This window comes from Typopeltis vanoorti, chromosome 4, assembly GCF_054136105.1.
Source record: "Typopeltis vanoorti isolate ZY-2024b chromosome 4, IOZ_Tvanoo_1.0, whole genome shotgun sequence".
Taxonomy (NCBI): domain Eukaryota; kingdom Metazoa; phylum Arthropoda; class Arachnida; order Uropygi; family Thelyphonidae; genus Typopeltis; species Typopeltis vanoorti.
In genome coordinates, this window is record NC_143552.1 from 35,547,162 (window position 1) to 35,569,687 (window position 22,526).

The 22,526-nt window shown below is 32.6% G+C and overlaps 1 long non-coding RNA gene across 1 annotated transcript in view; it reads right to left on the reverse strand.

The window, feature by feature from the left end:
* Positions 1–22,526, reverse strand: part of LOC150107229 (uncharacterized) — a 297,998-nt gene that overhangs the window by 86,413 nt on the left and 189,059 nt on the right. Inside the window, exon 6 of the long non-coding RNA XR_016548179.1 lies at positions 5,961–6,028. This is a non-coding gene — a long non-coding RNA (uncharacterized LOC150107229). The remainder of the gene's footprint in view (positions 1–5,960; positions 6,029–22,526) is intronic.

The following is a 22,526-nucleotide window of genomic DNA, read 5'->3' on the forward strand; positions in this document are numbered from 1 at the left end:
GCATGTATTAAACTTTCTGCATTATTACCTCGTTATCCAAACTGCATTCTGCATGATTCCTTCTGCTAGTAGGGCGGAACATGTTCATTTTCACATCTGACAACAGCAAACATAGTCTCTGGCATAAAATACCAGATATTACAAAATATTAAAATCCCAATATAATATCTACTGCGGCTCGAGATTTCCATGTCTCATTTTGTTACACATATTGCTGTTACTCTTCTCCTAAAGTGATTCCTACGCCGATCTTTCAGATTATTAATTCTATGAAGCTTTACTTTCTAGTGGAACTGTCCACACAATTAGAACAGCTTTTTGGAGATTCCAATGTTCTTAATGCAAAGTGGTTTCCCTTTTCATATTTAACAAATTAAGCTGATAGGGAAGCCGAATCGTTTGCTGTCAGTAATGATCTAACAAAAAATGTTCACCTACCAACAAGAATTTCATATAGTGCTCATCCCTTTTCCGACACCCGAGGCCTTAACTACTTCTCCATTCAAATATATTGTAAATATCAGACCTTTTCTTGGCAACTCGTTGACAAATCAATGACAAATTCTCTTAAAATAACCTTCTCCATCTTTCCTTTTCAACAGAATGATCTCTACCTAGCCAGTTTCAGCCTCGGGTCTTTTGGGCACTATACCGGTTCCAACAATGATGACATCCACGATTTCTACACCTTTTCTCCTCCATGATTTGATTACTGTTTCTGTTCTCCTACATATCCGCTCCGATGAATAATGCGCTACATGCAGAACCATCACTGTTTAAGTCCTGGTTCTCTAGAGTGTGCCAAGACTAAGAAAAAAAGTCTGCATAAAGAAAGCTGATCTCTTGGGATTAGTACTCTCCTAGACGTTTTGTAGAGAGAGCAGTCAAGGGAAATTTTCCACTATACTACAAAAAATTAACCGATGCTTTCCTTGATCTTTCGTCAGAAAGATCAGAAAATTCCCCAGTAATCCAAACAGCACCACATCTCTTAGCAAAGATGGTACTAATATGTGCGTGCTCCAGAATTAATACTAATCTTCTATTCATGCTGATATACTAGCGCCTAGCATATATCTAACAACATTAAAGGAAGCGTATATCTAGTCTATCCTTCCAGGCGGATTTTAAAATTCAACATTAAATTACTGTCATCAGCTCAAACCTATTGAAAATAATGGAGATATTTATTAATAGTCAACTTCTTCACTCTCTAGTGCCTTTAGATAGTGAAGAAGAATATTTCCTGTTGACATTCCTGCGTTTGATCTGATCTAGCATGGACTCCTTACTAAGTTCCATCTTATAGCATACTCTTTGCGACCGTGTCTCAAGTTTCTTCTCTAGTCCTTCATCGAGTTGGATGGATTTTTCTTTCATCAGATTTCTTTATAATGACAGAGTACCCAATGACTACGAAACTGCTCATCTTCGTCTTCCTATACATTAATCATCTCTCGCTAACGTTAAATCCTATCATCATTTTGCTGTATATGATGGCAATAAACTCCTTTCTGCTTCTTTATTCGACAAACCTTGTAGTACTCAATTGGTTCTTGCCTCAAATTCTCCCATAACAACTGTATTACACAGTGATCTCTTCACATTTTTCTAGTGAAAAAAACCAGTTGAACTTCAGTATTACCAAATACATAGTCCTGTCTTATTTCTTATAATAAAGATCTCAATTTCATCGCCTTTAATTATGAAAATATTCATATCTTCATTCAAGACCAGATTTTTCTTCTGGGGCTGACTTACCTCCCTAACTTTACCTGAACACACATCCATAAAATTGCATGTTTAACAGAAAACTCTTGACTGATGACATTCATAATTAATTAATTGACCTTTTATAACTGAGCGTTGTTCAGTCCTTTAATGTTAGGATGAGGTCGAAAGATTTATAATCTTCCAGTATAATTCAACTTGAGATACAGGAATTCCAATATTTATTCTAAACATGAGTATATCATTAAGTTAAGGGGATAATAAATCCCTCATTATTTTAAAGCCGGATACGAAACTCGGAGATCGACATCTATCGAAATCTAAGAGTTCATGCCGAAGAACTATCGGCGAGTCCAAGCGTAAGTCAACACCTGGGTAGTACACAACACTACCGAGTATATCATGTCGTTAAGCAAAGAAAGTATATTTTAATTTAAATATACTTTCTTTTAATTTATAATATTTTTTTATTATTTAAAAAAAACCACTAATATTGGTTGGTGTATGTTTCTTTAAAAGAGCTCCATAGATATACATTTTCTATGAAGGTCACATTAAATAAATGGTGAATGATTTGATTTTGTAGATATAATCTGAGAGCGGGTTTTAGGAAATGTATTTATAAGCAGGGGCCTCATATACACTACAGCAGAGACTTCCTCCTAGAAAACCTCGGATTTTTAAATCTGCAGAAAATGAGCAACAGACCAGAAGAATGGATGCAATTTACTTATATAACATACTGTCATTACAGCCTTAGGTGCTTAAGCAATGATTCTAAACAAACTTATACGTACTAAAAGTCAATGCTCGCATCAAGTACATCTCCTTTCAGGTGAAGTGGGTGAAATGATCTTTCCTGTAACAAAGTATCAGCTAAAGACCATCGGATGGTACCTCTGTGGCAAGTTTTTCCTCCACACGTCATATTTTTGAATAATTCGTCGTTTGAATAAATCGTTCTAGAAAATAATCCTCAGTCATTTACCCATTTTGGTTATTATTCAATATTGAAGACACTAAAGATTATTCCAATTTTACAAAATTTAACATAATAATTCGCTATTCACACTACACACAAGAAAAACGTTCACAGAATAAATTCAGAATAAAGAGTTACCCCCCCCCCCCCAACCCAGCAACAACTAAAAAGGGTTAAATGAAAAAGTACTTTGAAGAGCTGACGAGTGCAATCTAACTTTTCGATGGGAAGCACTACAAAAATAGAGAAGAAATGTGTCCATGACATACTTTTTCAAGCTGAAAAAGAAGAAGTAGAAGAAGAAAAAAAAAAAAGGCGACAGGTTTCTTGTAAATAAAGCAAATTAGAGTAAGCCACGCTTAAGGCAGCTTAAAGAATTTATCATTTATCCCAGCACCGTCCTTGAAACAGATTTTCCGCTTCTGTATGAGTGGGTTGTTTTTACAAGAACTCTTAGAATCTTCAAAAGGATCGGTAAATGCAATAAAGTTGTTTACATCTAAAATGTATAATAATCTGTAACGGATCTAGAAATCAATGACAAAGTGATTTTACGCTGACTCAACAAGTAGTCAGTTAATAAAAATAAGATTGATTTACAGGTCATGCACCTCGGGAAAGAATGAAGAATCTTCAAAGCTAATACATGCTTTGATTATAAAGGAACTATCAGATAGTTGCTGTGTTAGTATTCTCTCCTTCTAAGCTAATTAACGAATCTCTGATGGAGGGGCAATGAAAGTCGAAAAAATGGAACAATACATAACTTCAATCTGCCAACGTTTTTATTATGCTTATCATAGGTGTTAAAAACTACTCGAAGAAGTAACTTCATTGTTCTAAAAATAACCAGCAAATTAGACAAAATCCGCTTATCTCATTTAGTAAATGCAGGACACAGCAAAGTCGCTGAGAAACAGATTTAATATATAGGTTTTAAAGGCATTCACCCGACGGTATCAAACAGCAGTGTTATGTCTGCATTTTGTTTTATTTATATTATTACCGAAATGAGGAATAAAATCTTGATGTTTAGTGGGAATATACTTTGGAAGAATGCACGTGGCGGGTACTTAGGTAGATAAACGTAATTTCTTGGATGTAGGACAACTAGCTATATTAAGATTTGTAGTTGGCCCTTTCACAACTCGCTTGGCCTCTCTTTTTCTTACTCTCTCTCTCTCTCTCCGGGTGGTGTAATCTGGTAACCACTTAGAGATTATAGAGATGTTTGAGGATAGTAAAACTGCTACTAAACATGATAATGGATTGATTGCTTGTTTCTACGGTTTATTTCATTCAGATGAGATATTAATTTGCAAGATGTTATTTAAGCACTTGTCAGTTTAAATGAAAGGTTTTTGAAAAGCCAAAGCTATTTTAATCCTTCAATTGTGTTGGATAACTTGTATAAGACAGATAATATCAATATTATCTGTATTATAATATTATAATACAGATAATATTGAAATCAGCTTAGAGAAAACATTGTGTCAATGATAACTTTGAGTGACATTTCACAGTTTAATAAACTGAATTTGCTTATTTAGACATAAAATATAAGCCGAACGAAGTACTAAGTTTGAGATTGATAGTTTACATTAATTTAAATAACACTTATTACTGATCTCATGAGTTTTGCGTTGGCTTTCTTTGTTTTAAAGCGAGATCCTTTTGGTTTCGGCATATGCTCTTTACATCTTCTCACTGATAAGTGAGAAGATGTAAAGAGCATATGTAAAGTACATCTTCTCACTTCTCACAAATAACATTTCAGAACACAACTGACAACTGTTCTGTGTGATAATAATTTAGTTCAGTATATTTTGTAATATAATGTACTTCTTTTCTCTGGTGTTGGAAAAATCTATCAAATGTTTAAAATAATCAATTTGATAAATTTCTTTTAAAGATTTAAACAAAACGTGAATTATTTTTTCGAATTTTTTTTCGAAAAATTTTTGAACATTTCTACAGAAAAATATTCTTCTGTAAAAAAAAAAATTTAAAAAAAAGTAAAAAAAATAAATATATATATATATATTGAAATTTTCAGATTTCAAGAAATATTTTCTCCAAGAAACGTGATGGCGATACATACTGCTATTTAAGTATTACATAGCACAATGCCAAATACGTATGTTATATGAATACATTCAAACATCCTGAAGGTAAAACCATCTCGTTATTTTGTTTATCGCTGGGAATTTTCTTTTAATAGAAAATCCATCACTTGTGTAATTGGCGCATGAAAAAAAGCGATTTATTTCCCTAAAACGTATTGTATTTTCAGCTTCATAAAAGTAAAAAGGAATAAGGAACCCATAAGTATTTTTGATGTGGAGGCTGCTAGGATGGCAGAACATTTAATGTTCATTGGGAAAAACTACGATTAAAATCTCGTGTTGAAACCTTTTATAAGGACTTTGCAATTGAAGATGTCAAAGTTAGGGCTTTCACTGTTGGTAAACTGTGGATTTTCTTGCTGCAGAATTAGCCAAATGAGATGGAGGGGAAACTTAGTTAACAGACAAAATATACTGATCAACACATAGCAATCGAATTGGGTCATAGTTCCAATTCGATTTTTTGTCTGAAATCATATCGAAGTTACAGGGTTTTTTCCCTCCTGAAAAACGCGTCACCATTAACCACAGACTATGTAGATAGCATTAACGACTATCATAATAATTATGATTCTACCACTTCTAGCAGAAGTTTTCACCCCTAAAACACTAAGAGGTACTGGAGTAAACATACGCATCCAGTGACGTCAACTCAATAGATAACTATAATATTAACTACGTCAATTATCAATATACTATAATGGGATGATGGGACGACTGTGGCAATCGACGAACTGATTTACCACAGTAATTTTTGCTGGTTTCCTCATTGTATTAAATGTTTCCTACTGATCAATAATGTTAAATCCTTCACTAGTAGCATATCAAAACGATTTACCTCTTCTTACAGGTGATTCTCAAATAGCAAAATTCCTCAAAACTTACGGGGGGGGGGAGGTTAAATAATCATCATCAGGTTTCCCATTTAAAAGCTAGGAATAAGGCTATTTTGAATACTTTCGAATTGATCCCACGATATATTTGATTTGATTCTTACTGTTCAAAATAATCGATTCAACTATCTAAATATCAAACATACAATATATTTATTTGTTGTTGGAAAAAAACAAAAAACAAATTTACGACTCATAAGGTAACTGCTTGAACAGTTTGAAGCATACCTGATAACACTAATTCTGCAAGCGTGGTCAGGTACATCGCTGTCTATTGGAGAAAGTTGCTGTAGAAGCTATGAAAGAGAAATGCAAATATCATAAGTGCAACTAAAGAAAAAAAATGAAACAAATCAATAAAAAAAGTTTAAAATAGAAGGTCAGTAGTTTGTAGATTTAAGAAACTTTTGCATTATTTTTGATATTATAACGAATAGATTAAATGCGAATTAAAATTACCTTAATTTCTTTTTATGATTCATTAGGAATGACTAAATCGCTTCCGTTTTTGTAATAGCATGCTGCTTCTGAAAACTTTTCTTGAATTCATTATACAAGAGGACAAGTGGTTGGTGTCCTCGGTCTAATAAGCTATAATTTATCAACCTTTAATGACTGGAATTATCATAAAAATGTAAGCGTGTATATATAATTTTAGTGACGCATATCTTGATTGCAGTGGGAGGTTGTTCTACTAATCACGAACTTACCTTCTCTATTCCCTCATTCACTGTAAAATGTTAACTTATGATGTAGTATATTTATCTTTACTTTTATTCTTCACTTTATCCTCTTTGCTAACAATTTACGATATTATGAAGTAGAGGACGGGCATTGTTTTTTGTTTTCATAGCATATAAGTTTCTTCTTGCTGTTACTATGAGATGGTACTAGCATTTAGTCGCTTAGATTACCGTCTGTAGCTTGCTGATACCTTTTATAGCAGTGCCTGTACACTACAATAGTTTTCTTAACATCTAATTTTTCTTAAATTTGCTGGTGTTTGGCATCATGAAGCTCAACAAGTTCGCAACAGTCACGGAGATTGAAACAGGAACATTCGGTTACATGTGCAACAAACACTGTAGCTAAGAACAATTACTGCATTGCCTCTTAAATGAAGGTCAGCATAAAACACTGTACTGTAAACAGTACAAAGGAGGTAATCAATTTTGAAATATTTTTCTCTCAATTTCCAGATATGTTTATTATTAGATTATCACTAGGTACATAAGGTATAACTAATCGAAAAAGTTTTGAGTATACGAGGGCTGTAAGAAAGTAATGTCTCATTTTTTTTCCTCTCAGAAAATATATCTAATAATGACTTTCCGCAAGGATAACTCTTCCATCTGTCGCCAGAATTGTTATTTATGAACGAGGTCGTTATCATTCTCTATGCACTTTTGCATTACTAAGATGCCGAATCCTAAGACCTTACTCCGACGACACTCTTCAAAATGTGTAAGCATACCAAAGTCAAATAGATGTCTTAAAACATTCGTATTTTCTTTGAACTGTGATCTTAAAGGAAAAAAAAAGGAATAATTTGCGGGGTAATTCATGGCATTATCCACTGAGATGTCAATATAAAGACAATACACACAGATGAAAGAAAATCATAAAATGCGCTTGCTACTCCACGGGACAGAAATGCCTTCACTGCATTAATATGAAAGGATTCTATTTTTCCAAAATACATTTGGGAAAAATAAAATCCTCCCTAGAACATCATCTAACCTTTTTGCTCATTCCCCCATATAACTTATCTTCTTGGATATTAGGTACCTGAGTTTTGAGTGACAGAAGCAAATTCAAAACAAGACCTAGCTTATATGATACTGACCTTATTCCGCTGGGCATTTTATCTTGTCATTTTAGTATCGCTGTTTATTCTGGATGGAATCGTTTCGCAAGTTGTTTTCTCAAAAGATTGCATCATTTCATAAAAACAGGAATTTCTTCAGGATGCATTTTCACTAGAGATGCCAACTTAATTAACCCCGAATTCACAGAGTTTATGAAGTTATTAACAATAATACCTTTATTGTTCCAAACATTACAAGCTTCACGTATCTGGAATCCCAAGCAAGACTGGAGAGTAAATGCTACAGTCAATGAACTGTGATAGCTGTTGATCTTGAGATGTATTTTGATAATATGCGCCATAGCGTCTGGTTCCATACTCTGAAACCTCCATAGCTGATAACAGGTCGTGTGTGTGTGTGTGTCATAGTAGAATGCTGCTAACTGTATTTTTGCAGCTTATATACATATAGCAAGAGTTAGATATGTTCTCATTGATGTTTCTCTGTGCTTGAACCGCTTTTTTAAGTATCATAATTAAGCTAATATTTTTTATAGGTCATCATTTACCCGACCGACAATGCAAAAAAAAAAAAAAAGTAGTATATGTTATTCGACACATTATCGCATTGTAAATCGTTATTGGTTCCGAGGCAAATCCACAAAGGATGTGACTCAATATCCCATAACTGGGCCATTTCTGATCGTTTTATTTGATTCGAACTGAGAAAATAATTTTTAGAGGTTCCGTTCTGAATACGTTTTAACAGAAAACTAGCAATTTCATTCAATAATAGAAGGTGAAATATTTCAGCGGCCCGAGCCACTGACCACAGAAGAATGGTATTTCGCTTTGTGCTGCACATTGTACATATTACTGACATTAAGGAAAGAGGAAGACGACGAATTGGATGGCCGGCCATTGCAACGCTTATGAAAATGAGATCGACCAGTGGTCAGGAAGAATTCTTTACTACCGGATTAGCCACTAAATCACAGAGAATTTTATTCTTTGGGCAATAACACAAAAGGATAGGTGAAACTATTTTATCCCTATACCTGCGAAGTTTTTTTTTTTTTTTTTTTTCCTGCCTTGGATTGTAATTTTCAAAGCATTTTGCTTTCACAGACTAGTCTCTGCGATATCGTCAACCAGTTGTTCTTTTACGTTGGGAGCTAACAGATAAAGGTCATTAGTGATAAACTATTTTGTAACCTGAGTAACGTTCATGTCCTTCTTTCGAAATTTTTTTTTTTTTTTTCCCAAACAAAAATAAGAAATCGTGGACAGATACATCAAAAGTATTATGGAGAGAAGATACTTGAAATAAATTGAATAAGCTCTCAGAAATTCTCTAACTAGCTACTGATTTCTTGCAAGCACTACCCTAGCACAGGTATTCGTAAAAGCAATAGAGATCTGGTTAGATACTCTGTAGGACACAAGTTTTCCTTTCGGAAATGTCTATCTTCCTTCAAAAAACTAGACAACTTAAATGACACATGTAGTTGACATAGTTCGCTATAAATTAGATTAATCTCCCTGTAAGAATAAAATTAGATCAATGAAAACCAAGTTACGTGATTAAAATAAGAAACTGGAGTTTATATATCAAGAAAAGATGAGATGAAAAAATTCATCGATTTCGAATGAAAATGTGTACTACAATTTTAGCTTACTTCTACAACTCCAACCACGTCTCGGAAATTTATACAAATAGAATTTAAATATCGCATCATGAAGATCAACAAATGTTATCCTAATATGGAGAGACTATCAATTAATGGTATGATATTGTTTGAATCGCTAATCAGAGATGTTTCAGAATTTTTTTAATGTGGCTAATTCTCGGAACCCTCAAAAATATTGAAAATCTAAACTGGTCTTTAAAATAATATAATTAAATGATAGATTTTTTTTTTACTTAAAATTAATAAATGGGAATAAGTTTCTTGGTTTCTTTTGTCCATCGAGTCTGTCTTTCCTCTTCCATTTTTGTCAGTACTAAGATTGTTGGTTTGGTTCTCGTTTACTTTGCGTCCAATAAACCAGTAATAACTGATGTACCAGTAATATAATAGTTTATAATAGTGAAGTATATAAAATAGTAAAGCAGTCCGGATTAAATATCAAAGCATATTTTAAATTTATTTCATTTACAATAGCTTTATCTTTAAAATAATCGAAATACAAGCTTTTTCGGAACCATTTAGCTAAATCATTCAGATATGCGTTCATACTGGAATCATATTCTGATATTATCGAATGATGATTACACTAAAAATCATGTATTTGTAACACTAGTTTGGAAAAAACAAAGTCTCAAATATATTTCACTAAACATTAGAAATTCGTTTTTTTTCCCCGCAAGAGTTAAGATATTAATGAATATCTTAACCATTGAATTTGAATAACAAATCGCTTGCTTTTATAGTTTTGTTTATAATATTAATTATATTGGAACCATTTTTCATTTAGGGAGACGATTTACTCCTTCAGGTATTGAGTATGTTATGCTTTCTAGTTATTTTACCCACTTAGATCTGGTGTTTTCGTTGTTGTTTAGGGTCACTCTAAAGCAACAAAGGGGGGGGGGGAAGCTGAGGGAGAAAAAGGAAAAACAGAAACAGAAAACCATTTATTGTGGTGATTACGATTTTTTTAAATTAGTAACTGACATTTTGGTTACTTTCAGCTATGAATTTATTCATATGAACGAAATATTAAAAATGAAGCCTGCAATAACAATTCTCAGTGACTTGACACATGAGAATACTGAAGAACGTATAAAATTGCTAAAATACAGCCGATGAAAGAAACTAAAGTCATTGTCTAATGTGTTCTCTGATCGGAGTAAAAACCCAAATTTTCAAAAGACAAATCCTACTGCCACTGTATGACACCCAACTCATGTTGAAAAGCTCTTGTAAAGATTCTTTAAGTCGTAAATGGGATTCAAAGTTAGATCTTTCCAGGGTAAAAAGAACTTCAAGCGGCATCTTTTAATCTGCATTATGGAAGTGCTAACATACAAGTTACAGAAAATGGAACCGTGCAATAATATTATGCATATTCCAGATGACTCACATGACTTCGCAGATAAACTTTATTTAGCAAGATTTTCGTTTCTTCCTTTCTTCTTACTTAGCTTTACTGCAGACAATAATACTCCGGCATTACTCTTAGGAAGATTTGCACGAAAAATGAAAGTAAACACTTGATTTTTTAATCTAATTATAAAGACTATCACAGCCAATATGTAGGAAAATACAAATATATCAATTTATCTCCATTTTATTCAAGAATAAGATGATAAATAAGAGTATATTTATATTTGTGATTTAAAACAAATTTACTCTAAAATAATTTGATAAAATCACGATAATCAAATATGACTTGTATTCTATTGGTTTTGTAGCCAAAATTAACAGAATCAAAAAGTGAAAAATACTCGAACACTGTTATAGATGAAATATCGTATAACGATGCAATCATGATAGAAATTTAAAATGTGAACTTTTAATTTAAAAAAAAATCTGAAATTAAAACATACGATATTACCGATTATAATGGCTTGGTATAGCAACTTTTTATACATCGCAAAAATGAGAAAGCTCAAGGTTTTTCCATCAAGCACCTAGGCATCCATCTAGCAGTGGAGAAATAAGAAATCCAACATTTCTTATCTGTGGCTAGCTGACTTCAGGGCTTGAAAATTTCGATGAAAATAGCTCCTATCATCTTTGATTGGATCTACATAACTCCTTACAAAGGAAGAGTGGCCCTATTCGCAACTCCCACGAAAGTATTATCTTATACAACAGCTTCTACGGAAGCTGAATATGGGAAGTGCCATGCACACTTGATTTTTTTCTGATTTCTGGAAATTACATTTTTTTCTATCCTCTAATATTTTCATATTCTCATTCTTATATTTCCGTGAATCTTTTTCTGATCCACTGGGTTTTGAAAGAAAACATGAACCACATTTCTAAAATTATGAATGAAATTTGACACTCAACCGAATAGGAAGAGTCTGCAAAACTGAACAGTGGCTCTGCCTTTGAATGCAATAGATCCAACTGTAGGAATTCTATACCAATTCTCGTTTACATGACTATTATTTTTTTTTAAATTTAACTTATTCCTGCAGTAACAATTCACAACAATTAATTGAAATACGCGGTTTTAATTTAATTAAAACAAATGTAAGGAATGGGGAAGATTTCTGTGATGCAAACATTTTCAGACTACAGTAAATTCTCTCTCTCTTACACATACACACACCCTCCTGCCCGTATTTAAAATTTTCTCCAAATTAAGCTTACTGCCTATAAGACAAGACAACACTGTTAACTAAAACAGATTGAAATTCAAAACAATATGTTTTTAAATTTGTATTACTACAGTTTATACATGGTTACAACAGAAGAGGCAACATATGGAAAATTTATTTGAAGTTATAACGAAATTAAAGATTTTTTGATGTATTTTTCAGAATTTAATACTTCCCTCCTTAAAGTAAAAGCAGAGTTTCACGTATTCAATATTCATGTATTTTACTTGAAAAGCTGCAGATAAATATAGTAACTCGAGAATCTAAGAATCGAAAGAAAAATACTAACTCTCACAACAAGTGGAAAGCAATAGTTGGTCGTTCCCATCTCACCCCGCCTTTTTTTTTATTTTTTTTATTTTTTTATAAGGAGTTAGAGTCCACAAAATTACTGCTGTTTAAATCACTGAAAAATGACTGAGGGGAAGACAATGAATGGATTAGAGTGGAGCAAAATATGTTGAGGTGACAGGCTTATTGGTAGCCTCCGTAGCTCAGTCGGTATAGACGAAGCAGCCCTTTGGTAAGAAAGACCTGGGTTCGATTCCCGTCCATGACGGAAGGAACCTTTATTTGGGCTCTTTCGACTAAAGGTGAGTTAACCGGTCTCATATGATGGTGGTGGGTTTTTTCATCCCTCAAAATAGGCAAACCGGTCATTTGAACGCACACGGCTACATAGGACACACTGGGAGGCATAGGGCCGACCACCTTATCCCCGAGACGATCGCGGTTGTGAAGTCCACAGCTAAAGAACCTCAATGGTTCGTGAAAAGCTTAAGACGAGACAGGTTTATTGAATATTAAAGAAATGGAAGAAATGGAACAGGATACGAACTCTAAGACAAATGGATGAAAAGTGAAGCTAAAAAAATCGTTCCTGTTACAGACAATTGCTTAATTCGCTGTTATATGGAGATAGGATATAGAATTGTATTTAAAAATGAAAAGACAATTTTTTAAGATACGATTAGTTTTCGGTTTGTTATTTTAAAGAGGACAAATAACGTGATTTTTAATTTGAATAACTTGGTTGCACTCAAATTTCAGTGTGTTAATAAAGAAATTTTAATACTGTTGCAGAAAGATATCCACATAGCACTGAGTACTGAACTGTAATTAGTTAAAATAATGGATGAATAAAGCTAATGACGGGGACAAAAAATACTTAAAGCTACAATAATGCTATTGGTTAGTAATTACCAATTAACCAACAATATTTCATTATTGACTATGGGTCCACATTTTGTCATATTAAATTCCATTTATTATGGTTCATACTCGTTATATTTAAATGATATACAAATGTACAATTCTATGAAATAGAAACGATAAATTTCTATTTCTTGATGAACTTAGTCTAAAATGCACTTTCATTTAACAGCAAACGGTTTTTGACAACATAGCTGAATAACATTTTTGATGACTAATGCATACCCCACAACACAACTTATGAAGCCAACAAATAATTTATGCAATTTATTTTATGTATTAAATTTGCTCAAGTTTAATGTAGCTGTTATTAACTGTAATATTTGCAATAATATAAGATATTCTGCAGGAATCATGTAGCACGAAGAGTTACATTTCCCCATATATGAGAAATGAATTTATATCATACTGTAGGAAAGAGTGAATGATTCTATTACTGACATTACCCATTGTACAAGCATTCTTACTTTTTTTTTTTTTTTTTAAGTAGCATTCCATCCACGGAAGGCTATAAAACTATACTGCATTGGTACAGTGGGTGGGATAATTGAAAAACCCTCTTCTACAACCCAAACAAGGATAGAGTGGATTTATAGCATCCTTTATGGAAATGATGCTATTAACCTATTCCGTTTCCCTCTAGAATACCTGTTTATGATCTTCAGCTTTTCCGTTACTCAGTGTCCACTAAAATTTTAAATTCTGGATTTTGGTAATTATTATTTTTTTTTTTCAAATTCTCATTAAGGTGAGATATGCATTCTCTTACTTAAAGTCTGAATACAGGATTCATAATAATGTAACAATGAGCAAATCATATTAGCCAAGAAATATTTGATAATTCATATTCAAGTGAATGAACTATTGCCTTTAAAAATGAATTCTTTGTTGGTTCATTGCGAAACTATTACAAAATAAAAACAGCCCGTAGTATGTAGTCATTTTCTATTGAGCTTTGGAATCACACTTAACTGTAATGGCAGTGAGGCATCCAAAGCTTATGTCCCAAAATGGGTTCGCCTATTTTGTCGGATGAAGGAACCCAATTTTCCAGATTGAATTACTCCATCCCCGTATGAGCCCGGCTAACTCATCTTCAGCTTAAAAGGTCAATTTATATAAATGACCGATCATACGAAGAAATAATTGATATCCCTACTGATCAGATTCACCAATCTCGCATATAAGATATCTGATTAAAGGGTAGGGAAAGCTAATCTTAATGGAAAAGTGCACAGCTCTAAAGTCAGTTGGATTAGTATTAACAGCGTGAGTGGGCTAATCCGAAAACTCTGCCTACAAGCAAGGTGGAGGTACATACTTGTCTAATTATCACTGAAATCAAGCAAATGTTACTAACAACGGTGTGTAAATTTAGATTTGATTCACCCATCAAGGGATAATTTTTTTTTTCTTCTATAGACATGTTATATGTTAATGAAAACTTTCATTGCTGTTCTGAGTCGCATACAATAATCCCATTATAAATGGATTTCAATGCACTGCTGAATAACCCGTTAATTCCGATTCCTGTTTGCTCTGAGCGCATGCATTAAAAGGCCACTCGTTTAAGCCTAAACATATAATAGGAGTTCAAAACATGCAATTTAAGCTATTGCATTATTAATATTTCTCAGTAATAAAAAAATCAATATTTCGATTTCCCTAAAATATTTTGAATATATATATTTTTACTACAGTTTATCAATTAATTAGTGGATAATTCAAAAGATACAGCATCCTTACTCACTGGACATTATTACAACGATGATTAATAAGACATAATTCATACACATCAAAAGGCATTTATTTCCAAAAGAAGCAAAATGCCTCAAGGAACAAACATCGAAACAAAAAAAAATCGAGAGAATGACTTAACCATCTTAAAGAAATCGATACACTAAGAACAGTTATTAGAACTCCCAAAATAGCTAAGGCAGATTTTCCCTATACACCTACAGTTGTTTCCATTCTCTCCTGTCACCATAAGAAACAGTTTCCAAGAGATTTAGGACATTTTGTTTATGGACCAAACGGTCTAACTAGTTCGGAGTGTAGACAATTTCCACAGATCATACGATACATTCTGGCAATTGGTTACTACGTTAGTCTAGCACCAAGCCATGGAGCCAAATAGCAAGATACTCCACCAGATTCTAAATTCAGAACCTCATTTCTCGAATAGCAACATTTCTACGCTGCCTTCGGGTAACATGAAGCTTGTTTTTTTTTTTTCTCGGTAGCTGAAAACGAGCAAACAGTACGAAAGAAGGAAACGGTGAAAACATAAGTGTAGAATGAACATATATAGAATGCGAATATAAGGAACACTAAACGCGGTAGATAAATTTAGCAAGGATTAACAGCAGAAAAAAAGGTGTTCATTCAGAAATATACAAAACATTGCCCTTTATGTTAGTGTTCACATTAAATATCCTTAATTATCCTTTCTCTCATTAATTATTCTCACATTAATTATCCCAAATACTTTAAAATTGCACACTCTCCTATCAGGAATCAATATAAAATATCAAGTATATTTTGGATTATATATGAAAAAGGTGGTTAAAAAACTTTAATAAAAATTGCTGGTCTGAGGTAATTGAAAATCAGTTCCTATTGGGAGAACTAAATTTAAAAAAAAAAAAAATTCTGTTATAAATCCCATCTTCAAGAAAAAATTTGCGGTGCATAAATCCTTAAAGAAAATTTAAATAATTAACGGATATAGTATTTGTTCCGAATCAAGACAAATTATAATTTCTTCATCGCTAAGCTGATTTGTCCATCCGTTGTCTATATAAATATGTTGCACCACCCTCTTGCTGATCGTGTGAACATTTTATAACTAAAAAAGTATTCCCTACAGAGAGAAGCGCACGTGCAACTGAAATTATTAGTAATATTTTTTGCATTTGTCGTGAAGGAAAGATGACTTAAATAGGTTATATGGCAATCCTTTCTTTTACTGAAAATGTTTTCTTAAAAATGACAAGTCATTCTGATTTCGGTTAGCTGGAATAAATAGAATTTACACAGTAAAGAAAAATATTAAGAAAGAGAACAAACCTTATTAAAAAAAGAAAAAAAAAGAAGAGTTTGGTTTTTGATGAAAATGCAGTTCTTGAACAAACATTTAAGTTTGATGTAAAATTCCGACAAGAACTTTTTTAAGAAAAGTCTACTATTTTATTACGTATATTTATTTTACTATTAAATTCAACATTGCAGCACACCCGAAGATTTTTTTAATCAATAGAAAATTCTAAGAGATATGAAAAGGAACATTTTAAAAAAGAAGCAATGAGACTTTCGATGATTAAGTAGCGAAACATACTTAGAAATGGTGATAAGAATAAAGATTAAGAGTTCTTAAAATCTTATATTTATCAGAGTAATAATATAATCGAATCACAAAAAGAGAAAGAAAGGTGCAAGAATTTTCAAATGTAGACATAATTTGTACCTTCGCCTAGCTTTTGTCTAAAGTCGCTCTTTTCGTCTTAATAACATTGCCTAACGCCTTATCAATTTCCAAAAAGCGAAGATTAATGAACTTTCTATACGTATAACCACTTACCAAATGTGCTAGCTAAACTTGAGTATAAGAAACGACACAGGAACGGTACAAACTCCTCTTACAAAATTCAAACACAGGCAAAAGAAGCCCTTTATTTTGCCACCAAACATTCTTGCCATTAGATATACAAAAGTAAGACTATCCGTTGCACACCACCCCTTGTACTGTCTAATGTTGAATTATTATGTCTGGATTTTGGCCAGTTATGCACCAGCCTTGGCAGCCGTAGTCTAAACAACGCTAACCAATCAGGCTGAACCTAGAGGTACGCTAGCTAGGGCATGCGCACGCAATAGCTCCGGTGAAAAGAGGTATTTCAGGAGAAACCTCGACTTCTAAAGACCTGATGGATACACAAGGAGGGATTTCTTACAATAAAACAAATCCCGAATTAAACCTTACTTTTTTAAAGCTAATAATTGCTAATCAATTAAAACATTCAATCAAACCCGGCGTAGAAGTATGCTATGCTCAACACGTGCAACTAAATTCAACATAATTCTCGGGGTAATTGAGAAACAGGCCAATTGATTAGGTTGTGTTATCAGACAGATGGGAGGAGGTAAACAGTCTCCACATTTGAATATTAAATTATGACATTCTGCATAACTATTTTAGGAATGCAAGTAACACTGCTAAAATTATAAGTTGTTCGTTTAGGCGTAAAGAGAAAGCATAAACAATCCAAGTATGTTTTTACAACTTTTTTGTCTAGCAACAAGAATTATTTTTTTCAAAAAAGGTTACCCATTATTTCAATACTGATACATTAGGAAGTAATTATATATTTTTCTGAAACTCATCTCTGTACTTGTTAACAATACAGCGTACAATAGAATAGGCGAATCTATTCTTTTTTTAAAGCAGTTATACTGCGCATTGAATTATAATTTATCGCCCCAAGCGATTCAAAACCACTCCATGAGAATTATTAGCTATAAAGAATAATATTTGAGTGTTAGAAATGCCTTTCTCAAGTACACCGTTATTATGAATTGCTAATATCAATATTGACATTCATGTCTATTTTGATTACAGTAATTTGTAGGATTTAGCTGTAGGATTTAGCTCGCTTTCAACTTTAACCTTCAGAAATAGAAAATTTCACTTGTGTATAATTATAGAGGTTTTAGGCTATGATCGAATATTTTATATATGATTATCTTTGATAGTTTTCAGGCGATGAATCATTTGAGGAGAAATATGTTTCGTAATTTCAATAGCACTCGAAAGAAAGTAGAAGGATGTTTATGTTGCAAACAAAAAAAAAAGATTTTGTACAGATAGCTACTGAACACTTTTAAACTTTTGTTTACTTTCCTCTACGAATTTCTCACGCCATTTTTTCTTAGTCGATGTGTATACTGCTAAGATCCAAATTCAGCAGCGGAGCATATGCGATATTTTATGATCCAAAAGATCTTAAGAAGTGTCCGAAACTCCAGAAAAAATATGTCTTACAACCGCAGTAACATAATTCCTAAACGAATTGAAGATTCCTTTCATTTCTTTGGGATGAGGTTGCTAATGGCATGTAGCATAAATTAATTTCTAAAGGTCTTTGGTCATTATTTTGGTTAATTTTTAATATGAGCTTAACATGAACTCTTTTCCAGTAAGATCAAATAATAACAATGGAAAAAAAAACTATAAGCAAGAACCACTATTTCTCTTCCTCAGCAAATTTAAGCCGACTTAAGTGGCCACCCCTCCGAATTATTTGGTAATTTGGAAGGTGGCCACATATGCTACACATTTCACGGCTACTGCTGCCACTACTAATAATATTAAACAAATGTGGATGTATACATACCTTGATATATATAAGTTTAAAATGTTTATCTTCGTTTAAGTAGAGGGATCAGGTCCCTAACCTAGAAAAGTTATTAATAATCTTATAATTTCACTTCTATAAATTCGTTTTATAAGAGCCAGTTGGGCGTACCAATTAGGAAGACACCACGTGTAGATTTATAACAAAAAAAAAAAGGAATGAAAAATACAAACTGAGTGGGCCTATAAAGTACCAAATGCTTTCATCTACTTGAGTTTACACCCTCGTTCGTTAACTAGTTAACGAGTGTCATAAAAGCGATTTGAAGAGTATTTTTTTTACAAGATGAGTGATATAGGGGATTCATTCTCTCAAGACATTTCACTCCAGTGCATAACAGAATGCAAAACGCATAAGACTTATGTCAAGGAGTAATAGATTACAAATCTGCATCAGGAAGTCAGAGAAAGAATGCTCAGACTATAAGTAGACATGTCGATAACTAAAATGCACTTTCGTGTATTCGGCAGTGTTATGGTATGGTTTTAATGATGGATTACTGAAAAAGTACAGCAAATATTCAACTGGAGAGTTTTTCTCCTTGGTGCTGATACTCTCAAGACAAAGTAACTACTCCAGAGGAATTCAAGAGTAAATCACTGTGTGTGTGTGTCGCAAATTCATCTAACCATTTCGCAAGATCTCTGTTTGTCCCTTGGCATACGCTTAGAAAAAAAATCGGAATGTCATGTAAGGGTAGTGCCATTAAGAATAAAACTCAAGGCGTCGAACTTTTGCCCTTTTCTTATTTTTTTGCAGTTTCTTAGAATAGATAATCACGGTACAAGGACATAAAGTGCACAAAACAACCAATGAGAGCACTGAATTAGCATTCAATGTTCACTCTGCATTAATCTTATCTCTTTTGTATGTGGGGCGTATCTCTTTATATATATCCACTAGGCAAGACTGGACCGTGGTGACTGATAAGTAGAAGGTTGAGTTAGTATAATTATCAAATGCAGCTATTCGATCTGAGTTTCAACCAGATGAAAAAATGGCACAAAAAATGATAACTTCTCAGAGACCTTGATCAAAGAAATATCAAGGATGAGGCAAGGTAATATTTTAGTTGCTTCAGCCACAAATCTAAGGAAATTGTCGCAAACCATTCGCTCTGTCTGAACAGTAGTTGAATATTTTCTGTTTGAATCTTGTCTGAACAATTTTCGACCTAATTTCATTACCAGAATATTAGTAATGCTCGCATAATAAATAGTTAGATTATTGTATAAAGATAGAAACGATGTTTGCTCTTCTCAAACACTTATAATGAAGAAGAAACAAATAAATTAATGGTCGGAATACAGAGAAAATGGTATAAAGAATTCAGTTTATTGACGCAATAATAATTAGAGCAGTTACTGTACAGTGATCTCTATTTGTTACAGAAAAGACACTAGAAGAGAAAGCTAGCTTGATTGTTTTACATTACCAATCAATTTTTCTTAAGTAAGCAAGCAGTTAGTTCAGATTCCTAATCATGCAGGATTCTTCCTTAAATGGGAAATACTAGAACATACTTAACTAGCAATTTGTATTTGCTACCTAATAAACGTACCATTTGCCGTAAACGCAAATCGCAACGTCAATACAAGTTATAATTTATCCTTTGAGGGAAACTTACTGAAATGAGATATTTTTATATGTTAGTAGGAGTTTAGAACAAGCCTATAAAGAGAAAAGGCAGTCAAGTAGATAGTTTTAACCGTCCAAACAGACAAAATATTCAGTTAGATGATATAGAATAAGCTTAACGTGGACAACTTGGAAAAATTAGAAATTGTCGTAATTTCTGTGATCACCGTAATATTTTCTAATTTTTCTCTTTTCCTACTTCCAGTGCTAAGAATGACATTAATCAGAATAACTAGACATTTGTAGAACAAATTGATACATTTTTCTTTCTAATGGAAGAATATAATCCTTTCAAATCGAATGTTAAAGAGCAATATCAAAGGAACTACGAATTAAAACTTCTTAACCGTTTATTAAAGAAATATTTAGCTTTCTTACCAGAGGGATGGTAAAAAATGTGTTCTTCTCTAGAAATGTAAGATTTGTCGAAATAAGACTAGATTGATTTTTATCTCTTCCAGAAATGAACTACTCTGGAGTACAGTTCTAAAAATGATTATATATTCTGTTTAGAGCTAACAAAAATGTGTTTTAGTTCAGAAATTATAGCTGCTTACATCAAAAACTATAAATATACTGTATATCATCTCATTAAAAACGGAAATCCTTCAGACAATAAAATAAGATGTAGTTTATGAAAGTAAGGTAAATGCAAAGTACTGTAGAAAGGATATGTCGTAATTAAGAAAGAAAAAAATTTAGTCGTATCCTTAGAAGATTATCAGTTATGTACTCAACATAGTGATCAGTTTATTCTTTCCATTTGTTATAGGGATTATTTCCAGAAAGAAGATAGAGTTACCCAATACTTAAAGAAAGAGCAAATGTAATAGCATCAAAATGCAATATATGTGCTTCATTTTTATATATATTCTTATAGCATCTTCATATTGGGTAGTACATGAACCGAATAAATGATTCTCATGGAAGAGAGAATGTCATGGGTTTGTCTGTTGCGTTAATATCGAGTGCTACTTTCTAGAAACACACACCTGTTTAAAATTCTCGTTATAAAAAATGTTATAGAATTCTCGATGATGAATTGGTGATAGCAACTATAAATTCAAGAATACTAAGTATAGAAATCAATGCAATCATTTAGAATGTTTTTTCTTTTTTCTTTAATGGTGTTTTGCAGTACGGTCAGTAGGACTAATTTTAATGGGAAGAAAGACCAATTGTTGTTGGTTATCTCCTTCCAATTAAGTATATTGTCTGAATATGTATAAAGTGAAGCCTGTTTATCTTTGTAGCAAATCAGTTTACAGCACGTTTCTGAGTTATTAGACATTGTCTAATAATAACTTAGATACTCAGAAACATACCACAAGGAGGTTGAAGGTTATCATTCAAGTGTGAAGATACAAAATTCAAGGAAAGAAGAGAACAGCATGTACTAAGATTTGGATATGACCTACCAGTAGGCAGAGTTTTGACTTCCTCCCTTTATACTTCTTTACCATAGTTCCAGCGATACATAGTCTTCTTTTCACACATCTCTAGAATTAGGCAGTATCCTATTTCCAGACAAAAATTTAAGAGGTAATAAATCTTAAATTTAGATCACAGAGAAGTCTTTCTTGTTTCATACCATTCGATAGAAGAGAACGTCTCTCCACCATCATGACATTTCAAGTTTATTTTTAGCAAATCAGCAATCTCTGTTTACGTCTGTGATTTTGTAAAGAATTCCTTGTTCAAGGGAAATATATAACTCAATCATATATTTTTGTTAAATAAACTTGTCTTAAAACTATAGCAAATGCTTTGTTATATGTGGGACGTGATATGCTGACAATAACGAATAACATTCAATATTTGTAGCTGCAAGCTTATGGTGCAGATAAGCTTGACTTCGACTGAGTCTTCAGCAAATTATCGATTACGGGATACTGAAGTATTATTAGCTCAAGCCTGTTTCATTATTTCTGATGAATGTTCCCTTTCCGAGTTTTTGTCGGAAAGAATGTCGTTTTCTGTCAGCATTAAAATGTTTATTAGTCTTTATAATTTCGATATCCTTTCAAATATCACTTCAAAACTTCGTTCTTTACACCTGAACAAAAATATTTCAACAGAAATCTCAATGGGTCACATTTTTCTCCAGATTTTTCTTACAATATCGGTTATTATTGAATTTCATGTAACAGTATAAACTGGACGTTAATGTTAAAAAGGGAATTGATAACTTGAGTATTATCACAAATGATCCTTTAATAAGAAATATTTTTGTGGAATTATTTTGAATGATACTGGTCTAAACGTTGTATTAAACATGTCGCCTTCTTAATAAACCCTTATTGCTAATGTTAAATATTAATATTATGGAATTAGATTATATATTGTAGATAGTTTATTTATTGCCATTTCTACCTATTTTTTTTTTT